The following is a 21800-nucleotide window of genomic DNA, read 5'->3' on the forward strand; positions in this document are numbered from 1 at the left end:
ACATTGTCATTTACTATGCTTTCAAAGAATGGTTAAAAATAAAAAAAGAATGAGAATACGTAAAAAAGACACAGGAGTTAACCCAAAAGAACCCAAGGACCAAAACTGGAGTAACAAAATAGAGTATTGGCTTATAATTCAAGAAATAATTGGAGAAGGGAATGGCAACCCACTCCAGTATTCTTGCCTGGAGAATTCCATGGACAGAGGAGCTTGTCGGGCTATGGTCCATGGGGTCGCAAAGAGTCAGACATGACTAAGCACTAAGACTAACACACACTTTCAAGAAATAAAATATTCATAAGTTCACACTGATTTAAATAAATGATTGGATGAATAAAGAAATTGGGGTTGAGGGACAAATTTTCTTACAAGAAATTGCAAAGAATATATTTAGACACTTTTGCTCCTGGAAGTGGAACTTAATTCCCTGCTTCTTGGGTATGGGCTGGACCCAGTAACTTGCTGTAAAGTGTGGAAAGAAACAAAATAAAACAAAACAATTTTGTAGTGAAGAAACCTGGCACCCAGCACCTTAACAAAGTGATCAAGATTAATATCGTCAGTAACAAGTCATGTGGATGTCATGATGCAAGGACAGTGTCAATTCAGCTCTGTGGAATTATTTCCCAAATCCATGCCTGCGTGCATGCTAAATCACTTCAGTCATGTCCAACTCTGGGTGACACTATGGACTGTAGCCTGCCAGGCTCCTCTGTCCATGAGATCCTCCAGGCTAGAAAACTGGAGTGGGTTGTCATGTCCTCCTCCAGGGGATCTTCCCAACTCAGAGACTGAACCATCTCTTATGTCTCCTGCATTGGCAGGTGGGTTCTTTATCACTAGTGCTACCTGGAAGCCCTCCCAAATCCATAATCCTAGTCTAATCATGAGAATAGTCAGACTAACCTATGAAATGCTTGACCATAACTCTTCAAAATTTTCAAGATCATGAAAAATCAGGAAAGACCAGGGCACTGTTGAGATAGAAGGAGACTAAGATAGGACATCTAATGTCATGTTTATCCTGGATTAGGTCCTGGAATAGAGCAAGGACTAATGGGAAAAAAAAACCTGGCAAAATCAGATAGTCTGTAGTTGAGTTAATAGTTTGGATGAATGTAGCATAGTTACAAAAGATGTTATCACTAGGAGAATGTTAAATAAACATTTGTAAAAAGCCTACTGGGTGACTGCACTATACTAAATTATAAATGTAGCACATATATATAATATTCATATTATGCATTATTCATATTATACATATTTCCCTCAAGAGCTATTAAATGAAATATGATTTCCCTCAGGGAATTAAACTATAAAAACAAATCAGAGCCAAAAAAAAAAAATGAAAATCACCTTTAAATGACGCCTATCATCTAAATCATGCTGACTGTATACTCAGGCACTATTCTAACTTTGCATAAATGTATATCAAATTATTTAATCTTCCTGAAACCCCATGAACTAGATATTATTACTGTTCATATTTTCTAACTTTTAAAAAAAATTTTGGCTGCACTGGATCTTTGTTGTAGCATGTGGGCTCTTTGTTGCCGTGTGTGGGCTTCCCTTGTGGCACACAGCCTCTGGAGTGCAGGGGCTCAGTAATTGCAGCCTAAGGGCTTAGCTGCCTTGCAGCATGTGGCATCTAAGTTCTCTGACCAGACATTAAACCTGCGTCCCCTGCATTAGAAGGTGATATCTTAACCATAGGACCATCAGGGAAGTCCCCTCTAACTTTTAAAGTTTGAAATTATTATAAATTCCTGGAAAGCTTCCAAGGAATATATATTCATCTTTTTAAGAAAATTTTTGCAATTTCTGGTCAGAACTTTACAAGGAGTTTGTTCCTAAATTTCTTTTTCTTTCACTTTCTCCCTTGTGGTTGGGTTATTTCCATCTGCATGCAAACACGTCTTAATATCATCTGTGTTAGAAAATAAATGATTAAAACAAATCTTTTACTTCCTCCTTAGCTGTTATACATTTCTTTGATCACCTTCAGGACAAAAATTTTGAAGTTGTCCATGTTACCTGTCTCCTTCTTTCTTCCCTTGAAATCACTCCTCAACCCACTATGATCAGACCATGTGAATATGACTCAACTGACATGGGTTTTATGGTCAAATAATTTTATTTTGCAAAGTTCTTACATGCCAGCTTTCCACTCATCATTTAGTTGGATCTCTTACTTATATTCATTGTTGGAACATTTCCTTCTCTGGGCTTCCTTGACATCACAAACTGATTCTATCCTATCACAGCAGTTCCTCATTCCCAATCTCCATTGTTTCTCAGTCCTCTTTTTTTTTTCCCCCTCTCTTTCTCTCTCTGGTGATCTCTAGGCTCATGGCCTTGGATGCCTGCCATAGGCTTATGACTCCCAAGTACATCCAGTTCTGACCTTTCCTCTCAGGTCCAGACTCATACATCCAGTCATCTACATGACATCTCTTCCTGGATAGCATCTCAAACTTAACATTTCCACAATACGAGAATGGGAATGCTCAGTTGTGTCCTAACTCTTTATGGCCCCATGGACTGTAGCCCACCAGGCTCCTCTGACCATGGGATTTCCCAGGTAAGAATACTGGAGTTGGTGCCATTTCCTCCTCCAGTGGGTCTTCCCAAGTCCAGGATCAAACCCACTTCTCTTGCATCTCCTGCATTGGCAGGCAGATTCTTTACCACTAGCACCACCTGGGACGCCCTGTAACTCCTGATTCCTGGCCTCTCCCCGCTCCTGCTCACTCTGTCCAAATGTGCTCTTTCTCCCCATCTCAGTGGCCCCATGACACACTCAGGCCAGAACAAGTGGCACTCACCCCTCAATCCAGTCCTCCTGATGTCTCAGAGTCAATCATACACGAGACCTGATTGGACATCTCCAATAGAACTCAAAGATGGCGCCTCTCCTTTCATTCCACTGAGGAACTCCAGTCAAAATTTCCCTTATGTCTCACCGAGTCCCTGAAGCAGTCTCCCTGTTGTCTCAGGGCTTCACCATTCCCGTCACCCAACTGTGTCTACCTGCCACTCAAGATCTCCACAAAGTGTACTCCATGTAGACTTCTTATCTTCATAACTTTCTTTTCCAAATAAAATAAAATCATCCACCCTTCTAAGGTCCATAGACCTACATTGCTTGACTTCTGCCGACCTCTGTAACCTGGTCTCCTACCAGTCTCCCCTTTATATGTTTCTTCCTGCCATATCCCTCTGCCTAGAATATTTTCCCTCTGACTTCTCTGACAGGATTACACCTATGCATTTTCCTCAAGCCTCAACCTTGTGAAACTTTCCCAGACACCCTTCTCTGCTAGATTTGCTTAATTGCCCAATAATTGTCCCTTCTTTGGTCTAAACTTGATTTTACCTCAGGGCTTTTGCATTTCCTGTTCCTTCTGCTCTTCCCCCTAGATGTCCTATGGATGTTCCATTTTATTACTTATTTCTCAGTTCAAATGTCACTTCCTCTGAGTCCTTCTCTGACCACCTGATGAAAAGTAGTTGCACTGTATTCTTCTGTCTCCTGTCCCTTCCCTTGGTTTTATTGTTCTTATGTCACTTAGCATTGTCTGTAATTATTTTATTCATTTATCTGTATACATATTTCTTTTCTGTATTCCTCCACCAAGATGTCTTCTCTGGTGAAGAGTTGACACACAATAAAGAGTTTCATGGATAAAAATTTGAGGATAGTTTATTATGTGTCAGTTACTACATGAAGTGAGGGGGAATAACTCTGAATAAAATATTGCTCCGTGTTCATGACCTTTCAGTCTAGGAAAGGAGGAATGATACATAACCAAAAGCAATCATAATACAATATAAGAAGTTATACTGAAGTATACAAAACTAGCTGTGGAGTGCAAAAGAAGGAATAAGCAATTAATGCTATCTCCACAGAGGGCTGACCAGGAAGACTTAACAGAAGTGCAATTTGAACTGAGTCCTGAAAAACGAATAGGAGTCACCTTTTATTTTTTTTTTTTAGGAGTCACCTTTTAGTGAAGACATAAAAAGTATATTTCAGGCAGAGGGGGTTAACTTACAAAAAAGAATGGAGAAAAAGAAAAAAAAATTTAAAGGACAATACACAAAATTGATCTATAGCTCAATGTCATCCAAATTATATTCCCAGAAGGATATTCTGTAGAACTCAATGAGCTGATTCGAAAACATATTTGGAAACACAAAGGGCTTAGAATGCAAGACATATGGAAAAAAATTGAAGCATTTATATAATACTGCATGATTTCAAGACTTACTGTAAAGTTACAGTAATAAATAAATTATGGTACTAGCATAAATATCAGCAAAGATCAATAGAACAGAATTGAGAGCCTCCAAATAAATCCTCACTTAGATGTCCATTTGATTTTTGACAAAATACCAAAGCAATCTTATGGGAAAAAGAAATTCCTTTTGACAAATGTTTCTTAAATAACTATATATCAATATGGAAAAAAATGAATCTCAATGTCCATCTCACACTGTATACAAAAAAATAAATCAAGTTAGATTATGGATCTAAACATGAAAGCTAAAACCATAAAAGCTTTCTAAGAAAAAACAAAATAGGGAAGAGGCAAATGTTTCTTAGGATATGGAAAGCAATAGCCATGAAGGAGAAACTTGATAAACAATATTCAATGAAATCAAAAACTTCTGATTATTTAAAAAAATACCATTAAGAAAATAAATAGTTAAGCCACAGCCTAGAGAAACATTTTTAAAACTTACATCTGACAAAGACTGGTAAGCAGACTATATGAAAAACTCCTACAACTTAGTAATAAAAAGACAAAGATGTGAACAGATGCATCACAAAAGGAAGTGCGTAAGTATACAATAAGCAATGAAAAAGGGCTCAATATCATCATTCGCTAGGGAAATGCAAATTAAACCACAATGAGATGCCACTATACACCCACCAGAATGGCTAAAATTAAAAAGACTGACAACACCAAATGTTGATGGGTATGTGGAGCAATCACAGCTCTCATACATTGGCAGAGAAGTGTAACATAGTACAACTAGTTTGGAAAAAATTTGACTATTACTTATAAAGTGTATAATTACCATGTGACCCAGTAATTCCACTAATTTTTACACAAAAGAAATGAAAACATATGTTTAAAGAAAGACTTGTACAAGAACATTCATAGTAGCTTTATTTGTAATAGACCAAACCAGAAAAGAGCCCAGATGTCTGTCAGTAAAAGAATGGATAATCAAACTGTGATTCATCCATACTAAGGAATACTACTCAGCAATAAAAAAAGGATCAACTGCTGATATACTTGGATACACTCAAAAACAGTACACTGGATAAGAGAAGAGTATATTCTGCGTAATTCCATTTATAGGAAATGCTCTGCTGGTAAGGACAAATCTCATCTCTGGTGGAAAAAATTTAACCAGTAGAAGGCTGAGGCTGGAATTAACTGGGAACTAAGGCCTGAAGGAAGTTCCTGGGGTGAGGATATAGTGTGATATCTCAATAGGGATTTATATTACACAACATTAGTCAAAACTCAGTGAACGGCACACTTAAGATTCACACATTTTACTGCATGTAAATTTTACTTCAGTAGGAAAATAAGAGGTCATAAACAAGTACTGATCTCTGGTTAAAGAAAATGCATGCAGTGTTTAGGGTGAAGACTACAAGTGACTATAATTTACTTTGATGGATAAAGGGGTAAACAGATGAGTAGATATATAAAAAATTAGTACAATAAAACATTAATAATAAAGTCTAGATAGTGAGCATATGGGTGCTCACTGTAAAATTCTTTAAACTTTTAAGCTTGAAAATATTACAAATGAAATACTGGGGGAAAGGCAGGAAGATACTAAGGATGTGGGGAATCCCAGACTGTATTCAACAGCTGGAATGTGGGGTAGTTGGCAAAAGATGAAACAGGAAACACAAGAGAAGCATGATTGTGACGCCATTTCATGCCACACTAAAGAGCTTGCATTTTATCCTGTGCCGTAATATTGCTCAATTGTTTTTGTATTCTCAAAGCTAGTATCTTTAGCTATGCCCTCATTAACCTTCATCTAGGATTTTGCAATGTATTTGTTTAGTTGAATTGTATCTAATTGAATGTTACGAAGGATGCACTTATATTCCCTGTGAGTTCCCATAATTTTTCCTGTTTCAATATCATTCAACTTTGAGATTTTTGTGTATATTCAGAAATTACTGTTTGAATACATTTTCAGTTGCCAGTAGTTTCAACACTGTATTTTTTGTTTCTAGCCCTGACTGCCTTACTTTGAATTTTTCCCCAAATGAGCAAGTTTTACAAATGAACAATGAGAAACGGATTCTCTTTGTTTTTCTCAGTATAAAGTATTCAAGTCAATGTTGAATATAAAATGTCATAGTAAACACCAGGGGGTTTGCATAAATTGTCTAATTGTAAAAATAGCCTCTGCCTCCAAGGTCATGACAGTTGAAAGTCCTACATTTTATGAAACACAAAATCTTTAAAATGCATGCTTTGTTAGTTGGACAGGCATATATTTGTCAGATTCTGTGAGTCTTCCCCTGTTTCATTATTCTATTCACATTTGATAATGAGATAACTATGTGCAAAGGTGTAATGGTAGATGATATCATCAGTTTGAGCATGTTAAGTGTTTTTACCATCTATGGAGATAAACAGCCTAGACTGAGAGCCTTATATTTCCCAACAGCTTCCTCCCAAATGTAAACTCACCTCCACAAGATGCTTTTAAGAAAATATTTTTTTTAAACTGTACCACGGAATCCTAACTCCTGGCCAGAAATTAAACCCCAGGATACAGTAGTGAAAGTGCTGAGTCCTAACCACTAGACTGCCAGGGAAGTCCTGAAAATAATTCTCTTGTTTAAAAAACAGATTTAATTTATTTATTTGGCTGCACCAAGTCTTAGTTGTGGCATGCAGGATCTTTAGTTGCCGCATGTGGGATCTAGTTCTCTGACCAGGCATGGAACCTGGCCCCCCTGCATTGGGAGCACAGAGTCTTAGCCATTGACCCCCCCAGGAAGGTCCCCCCAAAACAATTCTTAAAACACCATATTATTTATGTGCCATATTTGAAGAAAATTGGCTTAATTTTTTTTTCTTTCTTACTTCTTTCAGAGTCTGTTTACATTTGGATGATTTTAAAAATATGAGTATCCCTCAAGAGATTAAATCTTTCTAAACCTACTGAGCAAAACACCTATTTGTTCTTGAGAATCCTTTAAGTTTTTACCACACTTTGCATTCTTAGAATTTTGCTTAGTGCCTGGTAAAAAATATATGGGCTTCCCAAGTGGCTTAGTGGTAAAGAATCTGCCTGCCAATGCAGGAGATTCAGGTTCAATCCCTAGGTGGGAAAGATTCCTTGGAGGAGGAAATGGCAACCCACTCCAGCATTCTTGCTTGAGAAATCCCATGGACAGAGGAACCCGGTGGGCTACAGTTAAAAAGTCAGACACAGCTTAGCAACTTAACAACAGTAGTATAAAATATATAGACAGTAAATACTATTTGGAAAAATAAATGAATAAGTAACAGCTGTGATACTAGAATATTAGAAAATGCAACTAATGACTGTGAATCTAAATATTAAATTAAACAGCATATAACCTCGTCTCAGCACTAAATCACAAAATATTAGGTACCCATGCATGTATCAAATTACCCTTTCATGAAATTACAAGATATATGTAGTGTTTTGTCTGTGAAACAATTATTGCAAAAATTAGTTTTATACTAGCTTCAGTTGGAGAAAGGAAGCATGAGGTCCTAGTTAGTATACTCAATACTTCTATCAACAGATTGTTTCTATTATCAGGTAATTGGTAAACAGAGAATCTCTACTGACAAGTATTTCTATGACTGGTGTACAATGATAATGGATGTTAACATCAAAGACAAATTTAAATCCAGAGTTGAATCCTAGGCAAAAGTTTAACACCTATGAATTTTGTATTTGGAGGTCTCCCCCTTGTGTCTTCCCTTCTCTTTCACTTCATAGAATCATGTATCCTTTATCTTTAGCAGATATGTGAGTGTGCTCAGTTGCTCAGTCATGTCCCACCAGGCTACTCTGTCCATGGGACTCTGCAGCCAAGAATATTAGAGTCAGTAGCCATTCCTTTCACCAGGGGATCTTCCCAATCCAGGAATCGAACCCAGGTCTCCTGCATTGCAGGTAGATTCTTTACCATCTGAAATGCAAAGGAAATCCTACCTAGCAGATACTGGTTGCATAATCAATAGCCAATTTCCTTGTATTTTCTGCCTATTAGAGTTCCGCTTTTTTAGGTCTCTGTTCTCTTCCATGGTGCTAGGTGCTTCAAGAGGTAGTGGCTCTACCTCTAGCTTAAGGAGCTAAATTCTGATCCATCTAAGGCAGTCATGGCATTCTCTTTCTCCTGACCAGAGATTGATTTGTGACCAGAGATTTGATTCGTTTTGTGTGTGTGTGTGTCACGTAACTTCAACCAATACAGCATACTAGGGAAGTTTGTCTGGGGGGCTTCAGGAAAATGTTTGGCCATCCTACAATGATACAGGGAGAGACTGTGTCATCTTCCTTTGGATATTGTTGTGACCTGGAATTGTCACAACTGGTGGCTCAGACTGTAAAGAAACTGTCTGCAATGCTGAAGACCAGGATTCAGTTTCTGGGTTAGGAAGATCTCCTGGAGAAGGGAATGGCTACCCACTCCAGTATTCTAGCCTGGAGAATTCCATGGATAGAGGAGCCTGGTGGGCTACAGTCCACAGGGTCACAAAGACTCAGACTAACACACTCTATGCCCACACACAGCTTGCAGGTGAAGCCACCACACAGAGAAAGGCAAAGGCCAGAGATTACAGAGAAGTGACGCTGAACTCTGCGTTTGTAGACTACCTGACTTTCAGATTAATTTTTCTGTAAAAGAAGTTTTACCAGTAGTAAAACTGCTTCTGAGTCCCGGATGTTCCCATGTTTTCCTTTGGTGTCACAAAGCCCTTCAGTAGAAAGAATCCAGTCTACTTTCCACAGTGTTCCTCCTTCCCTATTTCACCACTTCTTCTAGTTCATTATTCATTAAAACTTTCATTATCTGACTGCCTTTATTTTCAGCTGAATTCCAAGCAAAAATCCATCTGATGCTAATATTCACTAGAATGTTTCTGGGAGATAACCCATCAGGTACTGAATGGTACTAAGTTGAGACTGACTGGGCCCCTTGGAGTGTCCCATATTCTCAATGCAGATCTTGTTAGCTGAAATAAAACTTGGACTGATCCAAGATTAGAAATCTGACAAAATGAAGAAGCTTTCAGGCAATGTGGGGTGATATCTAAAGTTAGCTATTAACTCATTCTTCCTGAGGCTACCAACTTATTTATAATTCCATAAAACCATATCAACTCATTTATAATTTTATGTGGATTTTATTAACTCTAAATTTTGGAAAGCTGATCATCTATGAATGATATACAGATATTTGACTTACATTCTCAACCTGGTCTGGAAGATGAGAATATAATATGTATGTGCTTAATAATTAACATAAAACCTTTCCTTAAAGTCTTTTTGTTAGGGCAAAAATATGCAAAATCAATTACATTAGAAGGGAAGAAAATTATTTTCTTAAAAACAAAAGGAATGCCTTAGCATATTATTTTATACAGTTCACCCTAAGGGTGGATTGTGAAGAGTAAAGCTTATTGATGGTCTGTGATTTTTTACTTTCTAGATGGCCTGTAAATCTAAATGATTTCATTCAAATGAGGCTAGATAGCCCCATGGTCACATGATGGACTCTTAAACATAATTGGCGCCACTTAATAGAATGGTGGTTAGTATTGCTGTCTGAGAAAGGAGAACATGTGATTGAGGATCAATTTCACCTCATCACGACTGACGATTTCTTTTTTCAAATCAGATTCTTCAGGGGATACTTTGAAAACCTCAGGTCAAGTGACAGAGAAGCTGAGAAATGCTTGTATGAGCATTTATGATGAAAGGATGAAAGGAACTATTTTAAAAGCTGATTAAAAAGGAAAGGCTGATCCTTTCGTCATGGGATATTCCAGGCATCTGCTATGAGTGAAGGCAAATAGGAAACATTTTTTTCAGACCCAACCGTGGTAGATCTACTATTCCACCAGGGATAGACAGCCATGAAAATGGGATTATTATTCACTGTGTACCAGCATCTGGCATAGTAACTGGTACAGAGGAAATGTCCAGTTGTCATTTACTGGAAAAGTGGAAGTGTTAGTCACTCAGTCGTGCGCGACTCTTCGTGACCGCATGGACCGTAGCCCACCAGGCTCCACTGTTCATGGAATTCTCCAGGCAAGACTACTGAAGTGGGTAGCCATTCCCTTCTCCAGGTGATCTTTCTGACCCAGGGATCAAACCCAGGTCTCCCACATTGTGGGCAGATTCTTTGCCATCTGAGCCACCAGGGAAGCCCTGCTTTTTACTAGGCTCTGATAAATAAATATATATAGTACTATTCAGGGACTAGGTACTATTCATATCAATAAAATAGGGCTTCTGTTCTTGAAAGAAAGACTAAAGAGTTTCAAAACAATGATCAAGACAGGAACCAAGTCACTTTGGGAGCCCAAAGCAGAAAGTAATTAAATGCCTGGGGGAGCTTGAAGCATCTCCATAAAGTCTAACAGCGTTACTGTCAATGTGCACTTACTGAATGCCTAACTGTGTGCCAGTGGAAAGACATGGGATGCTCACACAGGCGTAAGAAGGCTGGGTTGGGACAATGCCCGAAGGTTCCGTGTAATTGCTGCATAGCCTATCTCTGGAATCCATGGGGACGTGGAGGAAAGAACTGATGGCAGGAGAATAAAGGTAGAAGCTGGAATGAGCCATCAGGATTTCAAAGAGAGGGATGGACATGATTAAATCTTGTTTTGGAAAGTGTTTCACATGAAGAATGAATTAGTGGAGAGACAGATTAAAAGCAGAAGAGCCAGTTAGGAGGTTTTAATAACTCCTAGGAGGGAACTAAAATCATTGCTAGTGATAAAGAAAAAGATACAGAATCCAGAGCTTTTTAAATAAAATGACAGAAGTATGATCAGGAGGACCAGGTGAATGATTATTTGTGGAGGGAGAAAGGGGATTGTTGAGGATTATTCCTAGGAGATACATAAATGATTTCTTCCATAAAAACTCCTGTCTTTATGGATGTCACTAACTCACCGGAGAGAGAACAGCATAATGAAAGCAGTATTTTATTAATAATTTATTAATAATAATAGGTAACAGATTGCAGACATGGTAGGGTACTGAGAACAGAAGAAAAGATCCTCATTAAGCTCACAAAGAGAATAATATTAAACACAACATTCCCTGAAATTCAGCACTATTTATTATTATTAACTTTACCATAGATGTTATCAATAGTAATAAATAGTAACTGTTTAAAATAAACCTCAACTGTACACAAGAAACTGTAAGAAACATAATGATTTAAATTATGCTTCTAGATGTTCAATTAGGATTTTTCTCCTTGATTTTCAAGTCTTACCTTGAGTTTTCTGACTTAATCTTCACATATTTGGCCCCAAAGTCATATCAATGAGCATTACTAGTCATGTTTAAAAAGAAAAGGAAATAGCTAAGTCATCTGTTTTCACTTTTGATGCTGCATAGGTCTAGACAGGATGAATTTGTTTTAACAGAGTTTTGGGCTGGTAGCTATTCTGCCCTTGGAAATGTGATTTTTCAGTTGAGAATATGGTATTGTCAGTGTTAACAATGACTCAGGTTCTTTATAACCATTTGCCTATTGATATTAATAGAAACAACAATAGTATAAACATATGGTAGGTTATAGTTTTAAAATGACTTTACATTTCTTATTTAACTTAGACATTTGTTGTAGATAGGGAAGATAAAATTAGATTCTTTAAAATTAAATTTAAAAGACACTTGCTCCTTGGAAGGAAAGCTATGACAAACCTAGACTGAGTATTCAAAAGCAGAGACATTACTTTGCCAACAAAGTTTCATGCAGTCAAAGCTATGGTTTTTCCAGTAGTCAGGTCCAGATGTAAGAGTTGGACCATAAAGAAGGCTGAGTGCTGAAGAACTGATGCTTTCAAATTGTGATGCTGCAAAAGACTCTCGAGAGTCCCTTAAACAGCAAGCAGAACCAGCCAGTCAATCATAAAGGAAATCAACCCTGAATATTCATTGGAAAGATTGATGCTGAAGCTGAAGCTCCAATACTTTGGTCACCTGATGTGAAGAGCTGACTCATTGAAAAAGATCCCGATGCTGGAAAAGACTGAGGGCAGGAGCAGAAGGGGGTGACCGAGGATGAGATGGTTGGATGGCATCATTGAGTCAATGGACATGAGTTTGAGCAACCTCTGGAAGATTGTGAAGGACAGGGAAACCTGGTGTGCTGCAGTACATGGAGTCTCAAAGAGTCAGACGCAACTTTGTGACTGAGCAACAGTAGTGTTTCCAGCTGTAGTTCATTCATTCTCATTGCAATGAAATATTTTCACTGAATAAGTATCCCACAACTTATTTATCCATTTTCTGTTGATGGAAATTTGGATTGTGTTCAGGTTTTGGCTAATGCAAATAATGCTTCTATGAACTTTCTTGAATGTGTGTCCAGAAGTGCACATGTACACAAGTTAGGGTAAATATATCCGGTAGTGAAATTGTTTAGTAACAAAGTATGTTCTCACTTGTTTTCCACTAAGTCATGTCCAACTCTTTTGCAACTTCATGGACTGTAGCCTGCCAGGCTTCTCTGTCCATGGGATTTCCCAGGCAAAAACACTGGAGTGACTTGCCATTTCCTTCTTCAGGGGATCTTCCCAACCCAGGGATTGAACCTGAGTTTCCTGCATTGGCAGGTGGATTCTTTACCACTGAGCCACCAGGGAAGCCTGATGTACTTATTCAGTTCAGTTCAGTTCAGTCACTCAGTCGTGTCCTACTCTTTGTGACCCCATGAATCGCTGCACACCAGGCCTCCCTGTCCATCACCAACTCCCAGAGTCTACCCAAACCCATGCCCATCGAGTCGGTGATGCCATCCAGCCATCTCATCCTCTGTCGTCCTTTTCTCCTCCTGCCCCCAATCCCTCCCAGCATCAGGGTCTTTTCCAATGAGTCAACTCTTCGCATGAGGTGGCCAAAGTACTGGAGTTTCAGCTTTAGCATCAGCCCTTCCAATGAACACCCAGGACTGATCTCCTTTAGGATGGACTGGTTGGATCTCCTTGCAGTCCAAGGGACTCTCAAGAGTCTTCTCCAACACCACAGTTCAAAAGTATCCATTTTTCGGCACTCAGCTTTCTTCACAGTCCAACTCTCACATCCATACATGACCACTGGAAAAACCATAGCCTTGACAAGACAGACCTTTGTGGGCAAACTAATGTCTCTGCTTTTTAATATGCTATCTAGGTTGGTCATAACTTTCCTTCCAAGGTACTTATTAGATAATGCCAAATCATTTTTCATTTGGTTATACCAACTTATACCCCTGTCAACAGCATATAAATGTTCTTGTTTTCTTACTATTTACTATCACATTGCTATGGTTGGTCTTTAATTTTACCCTTTTTGATGGGTGTGTAGGACTATCTCACTCTAATTTGCATTTCTTTGATTATTAGCAATGGAATTGAACACTATTTCCTTGTGTTTATTGCTATTTGGATATCTTTGCTTGTGAAGTGTCTGTTGAAATTCCATGTCCATTTTTTTCTTGGATTATCTTTCTTATTGATTGGTAGGTATTCTTAATGTATTTTGGATATGTTATTTGCTGTTTATTTACATTACAGCTCGTTCTTTCCTGGGTTTTGGCTTCCGTTTTTACTTTCTTCTTGATGTTTTCTGATGAAAAAAAAAGTCCTTACTTTTAATGTAGTCCAATGTATCAGTCTTTCCCTTTATGGCTATTGATTTTGTTTTGCTTGTTTTATAAGAACTCTTTACCTACCTCCAAAAACATGAAGCATTTGTAGATAAAGAAATGGAGATGTAGAAAGATGGGGTGGTTTGCCAAACTTGAATTCAGATATTCTGATACCAAATTCTGCTTAATCTCCATTACAATGATGTTAATATCAATTTTTAAATTAATAATGCTGCATTTTAGAAAAATATTTATTTATTTAGCTGCATTGGGTCTTAGGTGTGGCATACAGGATCTTAGTTGCATCATGAGGGATCTTTCATTGCAGTGCACAGACTCTCTGGTTGTGGCGAATGGGCTCAGTACTTGTGACTTGTGGACTCTCTAGTTGTGGCAAATACCCATTTTTAAATGCAAAATTATTTGTATTTATTTTAGGCACAGATCTTTCCTCATTGCATAAGGTAGTAGAACATTTCACAAGTATGGAAGAGCAGTAATGGTACTTAGGGATAAAAATCCATAAAGCTCCCACTAGTCCCTTTATGCTCTCAGCCAGGAGTGGGGGGATATTTTTCAAACATTTCCGACTTTGATGCTTATATAGCATTTTCTCAGCTGATTAAAATTCCCATACCTCCTCTGGACCCATACCTCCTCTGTCCTACACATCCAAGTCCAGGTAAAACACAGTGTAAGAGGGGACTTGTTTGTAAAGAGTATATACGCTAAGCCAACAAATTGGCTCAAAAATTTTGGAGTAGCAAAGGTTATTGAACATTATAGAGAAGGACATATTATATATATTATATAAAGCAGTAACCCAGCGTGTTCCCAGTTGAATATGAGTCTCCCTAAGTTTCCTTAGGGATGTACAGATACATATGATACCATCTGTGCTAACAAAGATTCCAGCAGATTTGAGAAGCATCCAGAGTTCCTTGTAAATACTCTGGCAACTTCCCCCAAACTTCTGAAAACTCTGGTTGCATTCCTGCTTGCTCGCTGGGAGCAGGTGACTGATACAAATCAGCTCCATTACATCCCTAACATACAACAGTTTTAATTATATTTGTCATGCTGTACATTACATCTTTGGGCTTCTCAGGTGGTGCTAGTGGTAAAGAACCCATCTGCCAATGCAAATAGACATAAGAGACACAGTTTTGAGCCCTGGGTTGGGAAGATCCTCTGGGAGGAGGACATGGCAACCCACTCCAGTATTCTTGCCTGGAGAATCCCATGGACAGAGGAGCCTGGTGGGCTATAGTCCATAGGGTCGCACAGAGTTGGACAGGGCTGAAGTGATAGAACGCACGCACATTACATCTCTAGTACTTATTTATCTTATAACTGGAAGTTTGTACCTTCTGATTGCCTTCATTTAATCCTGCCTTTCCTCACCCCCTACTTCTGGTAACTACAAATTGGATTTCTTTTTCTATGACATTGATTGCTTGTTTGTTTTTGAAATATAACTGACCTACAACACTGTTTAGTTCCTGGTACATACACAGTGATTCAGTATTTCTGTATATTTCAAAATGATCACCATGGTAAGTCAGTTGTCATCTGCCACCATACAAAGATATTACATGATTGACTATATTCCCCACACTATACATTTTATACCTGTGACTCCCTTAATTTGCTTTTTTAATTGTAATTTTTTTCTGATTCATTTATTTTGTAACTGAAAATTTGTACCTCTTATCCACCCTCACCTATTTCTCTCCCCTCACCATCTTCCCCTCTGTAAAACGAAAGTCATGCTCAGCCATGCCCGACCCTTTGCAACCCCATGCACTGTAGCCCTCCAGGCTTCTCTATCTATGGAATTTTCCAGGCGAGAATACTGGGGTGGGTAGCCATTCCCTTCTCCAGGGGTTCTTCCCCACCCAGGAATTGAACCTGGGTCTCGTGGATTGCAGGTAGATTCTTTACCATCTAAGCCACCAGGGTAGCCCATCTTCCCCTCTGGCAACTATCTATTTGCTCTCTGTATCTATGACTTTGTTTCTGTTATGTGTGTGCAATTGTTTTGTTTTTTAGGTTCCACATATAAGTGAAAGCATACAGTATTTATCTTTCTCTGTCTGACATTTCATTTAGCATAATACCCTCTGCTGCTGCTGCTAAGTCACTTCAGTCGTGTCCGACTCTGTGCGACCCCATAGACGGCAGCCCACCAGGCTCCTCCATCCTTGGAACTCTCCAGGCAAGAATACTAGAGTGGGTTGCCATTTCCTTCTCCTAATACTCTCTAGGTTCATCTATATTGTCACAAATGGCAAGATTACATTCTTTTCAATGGCTGAGTAATATTTCATGATATGTTTGTGTGTGTGTGTATATATATATATTACATGTTCATCATCCATTTATCTATTGATGGGTGCTTATGTCACTTTCATATCTTGGCTATTGTAAATAATGCTGCAATGAACATATGGATGCATGTATTCTCAAATAAGTGACTTTGTTTTCTTCAAATGAGCACTCAGAAATGGAACTGCTGGATTGTACCATAGTTCTATTAAATTTTTTGAGAAACTTCAGACTATTCTTCAGTGTTTGCACCAATTTACATTCCCACCAAGGGGGCATAGGGTTCCATTTTCTGCATATGCTCACCAACATTTGTTATTTGTTGCCTTTCTCATAGTAGCCAATAACAAGTTCTGTTCTGAGAGCACGTAAGTCCAATTTGTCCCTAAGTCCAGCAAAGTTAGCCTAGGCCCCCAACTAAACTAACAGCTATATAGTACCATACTATGATAGATCTGTAATAGTTTTCACACAGATAGTACATAGAAAACAAACAAACTCAAAAAATAAAGAAAATATTTTTAATCCTGCAGTGAAAAGTGAAAATCTGTCGCTAACTTGGGTCTGACTCTTTTGTGATCCCATGGCCCGCAGCCTGCAAGGTCCATGGGATTTCCCAGGCAACAATACTGGAGTGAGTTGCCATTTCCTTCTCCAAGGCATCTTTCTCAACCTAAGAGTGAACCCATGTCTCCTACTTGGCAGGTGGGAAAAAATTCTTTACCACTAAGCCACCAATCTTACAATGTACTACCTTGAAAAGTACAGTAGAACTAGCTACATCTCTGCTGCTTTTACACTTGCTTTTGGACATCCTGGGCTTGAAATAAAGGTACTGTATTACTGTACTCTACACAGTACTGTATAGTAAAGTACACCACTTCTAAAGGACGCATGCATGTGACAATATATTTCAGACATGTGAACTAATTTATGTGATTAGACATGCAAAGGTATACTTGCATCTTCGAAAGTTTGAAAATTTGTGGTTTTGTATGTGGGGGACTTACTGTACACCTCTCACTCTTTTAAAAATAATTTTATTATTTATGTATCTATTTTTGGCTATGCTGGGTGTTCATTGCTGCATGGACATTCTCTAGCTGCAACAAGCCAGGCTTCTCCTAGCAGTGGCCTCTCTTGTTGTGTCACGTGGGCTCTAGGGTGTGGGGCTTTCAATAGTTGTGTCACGTGGGCTCAGCAGTTGCAGCTCCTAGGCTCTAGGGCACAGGCTCAATAGCGGTGGTGTTCAGGTTAGCTGCTCTGCCGAATGTGGGATCTCTTGCATCGGCAGGCAGATTCTTTACCACTGAGCCACAAGAAGTAGGGAAGCTCCTACCTCTCACTCTTTTATCACCATCCCTAAGAGAAAAGGGCTCAGAAAGATTCTGCTCATCTGGGAAAAATTCCTAAACAAGTGTCTTTTATTGAGATCTCAGTCAACCTTACTACCAGGACCATGAGTTCTATTTCCTTGCATCCACTGGATCTTTCAGGACCCAACCACTTAGCTATCTTGCCCCCTATTTATCAAGGCATGCTATGTGCTTCTGCTAGGGTAGACTTTGTCAGGCAGTTTCTTCTACAAAGTATTCTATTTAGCTGGTTAGGTTTCCCAGAGTAAGACATGTAACCCTATTTGCTGTTTGGTTTACCTCACTCACATGGAAATCTGACCTTTAGAAATTTTGGTTAATCAAGTAAGAGAATGACTTCTTAGAGTTAAGATTTTAAAATCCCCTTTCCCTGGGTATGTTTCTTTCTGATTTGAAGCCATTTGTGGACTTCTGCACTCTTCTATTCCCCAGAAATCAGAAAGATTGTTTGGAGAAGCTTACCATTAATGCTTAGCTTTCAGGTCCCCCTACCCCATGTGATCTCTTACTCTGCCGGTGAAAAACAAGTTGAGCTCCTTCTTGTCTTGAATGGTCATTTTAGTTTACCTTTTGAAGTGGAATGTTTGCAAGAAGCAGGTTTCACCACTAACGTACAACTCCTGCATGTCGGCAAGTAATCCCTTCTACTCTTAAATAGATTCACAAAAGCTTCTGTTAAATTGAGTTTCTATTATCCACACCAGGCACTTTCTTCCCTCCTTTGTTGGAAGATTTGAAGAGTACAAGCTAATCTACCATCTTATCTCCCAACTGGGCTTCCCAGTTGCTACTAGTGGTGAAGGATCCGCTTGCCAATGCAGGAGACATAAGAGCTCACGGGTTCGATCCATGGGTGGGGGATCCCCTGGAGGAGGGCATGGCAATTCCCTCCAGTATTCTTGCCTGGAGAATTCCATGGACAGAGGAGCCTGGTAGGCTACAGTCCACAAGGTCGCAAAGAGTCAGATACCCCTGAAGCGACTTAGCATGCAGCACGCATGCATCTCTCAACTAGTGTCCAACCAAAAGTCCCTGACGTTAGCAGATGTGCTGAGAATGAGCTGGGATTTTGGTAAGCTATAAGTCCCTCTCTATTTGACATTCCTCTTGGATTTCTTGGCTCCATACTGCTCTGCCTTATTATCTATCAGTGTGTGACAATTCGTCCTCAAATTTAGCACTTAAAACAGCAAACAGCATTATTGCACATAGTTCTGAGGGTCAGGAATCTGGATTGAGTTAGCTGGGTTGTTCTGGCTCAAGCTTTTGCACGAGGTTGCAGCCTGATAATGGTTAAGGCTTCAGTCTCTGAAGTCTTAACTGGGGCTAAGGAATTTGCTTTCAAGCCCATTCATGACTGTTGACAGGTAGCTTTATTTCCATACCACATTGGCCTTTCTATTGGGCTGCCCATGATGTGACTTCTTCCAGAGAAAGTGATACATGAATAAAGATAGATAGAAAGGTAGATATATAAATAGATGGATAGATAATCTCCCAAGATGAAAGCGGATTTAGAAAAATTTATTTTTAATTTTATTTCGTTTGGCTGTGCCTAGTCTTAGTTGCAGCATGCAAGATCTAGCTCCCTGACCAGGGGTCAAATATGGGACCCTTGGAGTGGGAGCATGAAGTCTTAGCCACTGGACAACCAGGGAAGTCCCTGAAATCTTTTTATAAGCTAATCTCAGAAGGGACATGCCATCACTTTCTACAGAATGCTATTGGTTACAAAGCCCTATTTTGGTGTAATGTAAGAGGGAACTACACAAAGGTGTGAATACCAGGAAGTGGGGTGCATAGGGGGCAATCTTAGAGGTTCCTACCATTATTAAGATCATGGCATCTGGTCCATCACTTCTTGGCAAATATATGGGGAAACAATGGAAACAGTGACAGACTTTATTTTCTTGGGCTCCAAAATCACTGCAGATGGTGATTGCACCCATGAAATTAAAAGACGCTTGCTCCTTGGAAGAAAAGCTATGACCAATCTAGACAGCATAATAAAAAGCAGAGACATTACTTTGCCAACAATGGTGTGTCTAGTCAAAGTTATAGTTTTTCCAGTAGTCATGTATGGATATGAGAGTTGGACTATAAAGAAAGCTGAGCGCTGAAGGATTGATGCTTTTGAACTGTGGCATTGGAGAAGACTCTTGAGAGTCTCTTGGACAGTGAGGAGATCCAACCAGTTAATCCTAAAGGAAATCAGCCCAGAATATTCATTGGAAGGACTGATGCTGAAGCTGAAACTCCAATATTTTGGTCACCTGATGCAAAGAGCCAACTCATTGGAAAAGACCTTGATGCTGGGAAAGATTGAAGGCAGGAGGAGAAGGGGACGACAGAGGATGAGATTGTTGGATGGCATCACTGATTCGATGGACATGAGTTTGAGTAAGCTCCGGGAGTTGGTGATGGACAGGGAAGCCTGGCGCATTGCAGTTCATGGGGTCCCCAAGAGTCGGACATGACTGAGTGACTGAACTGACTGACCATATGCCAGCTACCCTTCTCTACTGACAGCATTCTTGGAAGACTTGCTGAAAGGGCCAGGCCCTCTGACCCCATGATCTCTGTATTGGTTAGTTCCTCAGTGTTTTTTTCTAACAGCTCTCTCCTCTTCCCATTACGATGGTCTTTTCCTTAGCAGCAAATATCTGCCCCTTGGCAAGATGCCGTCCAGTATTATGGTAGGCTTTTCTACCTTTTATTCCTAAATGTCTACATTTAGCCTTAAGTTAAGGCTTACTCAAATGCAAAGATGCATGTATGTCCCCAGCTTGTCCCCATATTTTCAGTTACGTCTGCAAAACCTCATTAGTTTATGGAAACATCTTATTCATAACAAGGCTAAGTGCGCCAATCGTACCTGCTAGGTAAAATCACTTTCCTTAAGCTGGTAAAACTCAGCAGCTTCTGAGGGTTGATACAGAGCATTATTGTAGTGGATCATGAAGTTCCTCTTTTCCCTCTTGGAAGTCTCTTACTGATGTTTGTTTTTTGTTACCATCCTAGTGTTAAAGCCTTGGAACGTCATCTTCAAAATTCTCACCCTTTCCTACTCTTTATCATCTTTAACAGGTCTAACAAATCTGTAACTGTCAAACAAAATTTTCCTTAAGGTCTGAGCCATTATGAAGAAAGTGAACACTTAAAGTAAAAAAAGCTTAGAAAATCTAGCCAACAAAGTAGTTTAGAGAATTTCACTTGTCCATCCCTATGAAGTGCCAGTCCATTCATCCTTAGCCTCCTTCATACATCCATGTGGAAAAGGCTTTCGTTAATCCCAGCTAATAGGACTATTTTTGAGACACTTGGATTTTGTTTTTTTTTTAACCATCTATCCAGAATGGAGATAGAACTCTTCTCTCCTACCTACCTAGAGGTTACCTCTGGTTTTTCTGCTTCAGGAATTTTCTTTTCATGAAAATTCTCCAAACCTTAAGGAGAAAGAATCCTTCCAAATCTAAAAAATTATCACTCTGCCCTTGTCAGCCTTAACATAACCATTTTTCAACAAGTGCGATAAATTGAAATTCACATAAGTGTTGCAGAAATTGAAAGTTGTTTTCTTACAACTACTATCATGATCAATTATTTTAATTATTGATGTGATTTCAGTTCAATTCAACTGATGCTGAGAGAATAATTCCGAGAGTAAATTAGAACATGGATAAAACACAGACTTTGACAGAAGTCTTATTTCATATAGTTTCTCCTACAAAGAAAGGCATTCAGCTTAACGTGTGTATGTGTGTGCTCAATCACTCAGCTGTGTCCGACTCTGTGATCCTGTGGACTGTAGCCTGCCAGGCTCCTCTGTCCATGGAATTTTCCAGGCAAGAATACTGGAGTGAGTTGCCATTCCCTTCTCCAGGGGATCTTCCTGACCCAGGGATCAAACCCTCATCTCCTGCATTGGCAGGTGGGATTGTTTACCACTACACCACCTTGGAGGCCCTTATTTAACATGCCATCCTTTCAAAAGTGACGTATGGATTCCAAATTAATTTCCAATCACGTGGCTTAACTCTAGCTTACTTCCCTGGTTTGCAAAAAGTATTAAAATGGCATCTAGGTATTAAAAAGGGCTGAAGGTGCTGGAGGACAGGCTGTAATCACAGAGTCCCTCTTGCTATGAAGAGTCATCCACAGAATGTATCTTTCCTCTGCAA

Source organism: Cervus canadensis, chromosome 21, assembly GCF_019320065.1.
Source record: "Cervus canadensis isolate Bull #8, Minnesota chromosome 21, ASM1932006v1, whole genome shotgun sequence".
Lineage (NCBI taxonomy): Eukaryota > Metazoa > Chordata > Mammalia > Artiodactyla > Cervidae > Cervus > Cervus canadensis.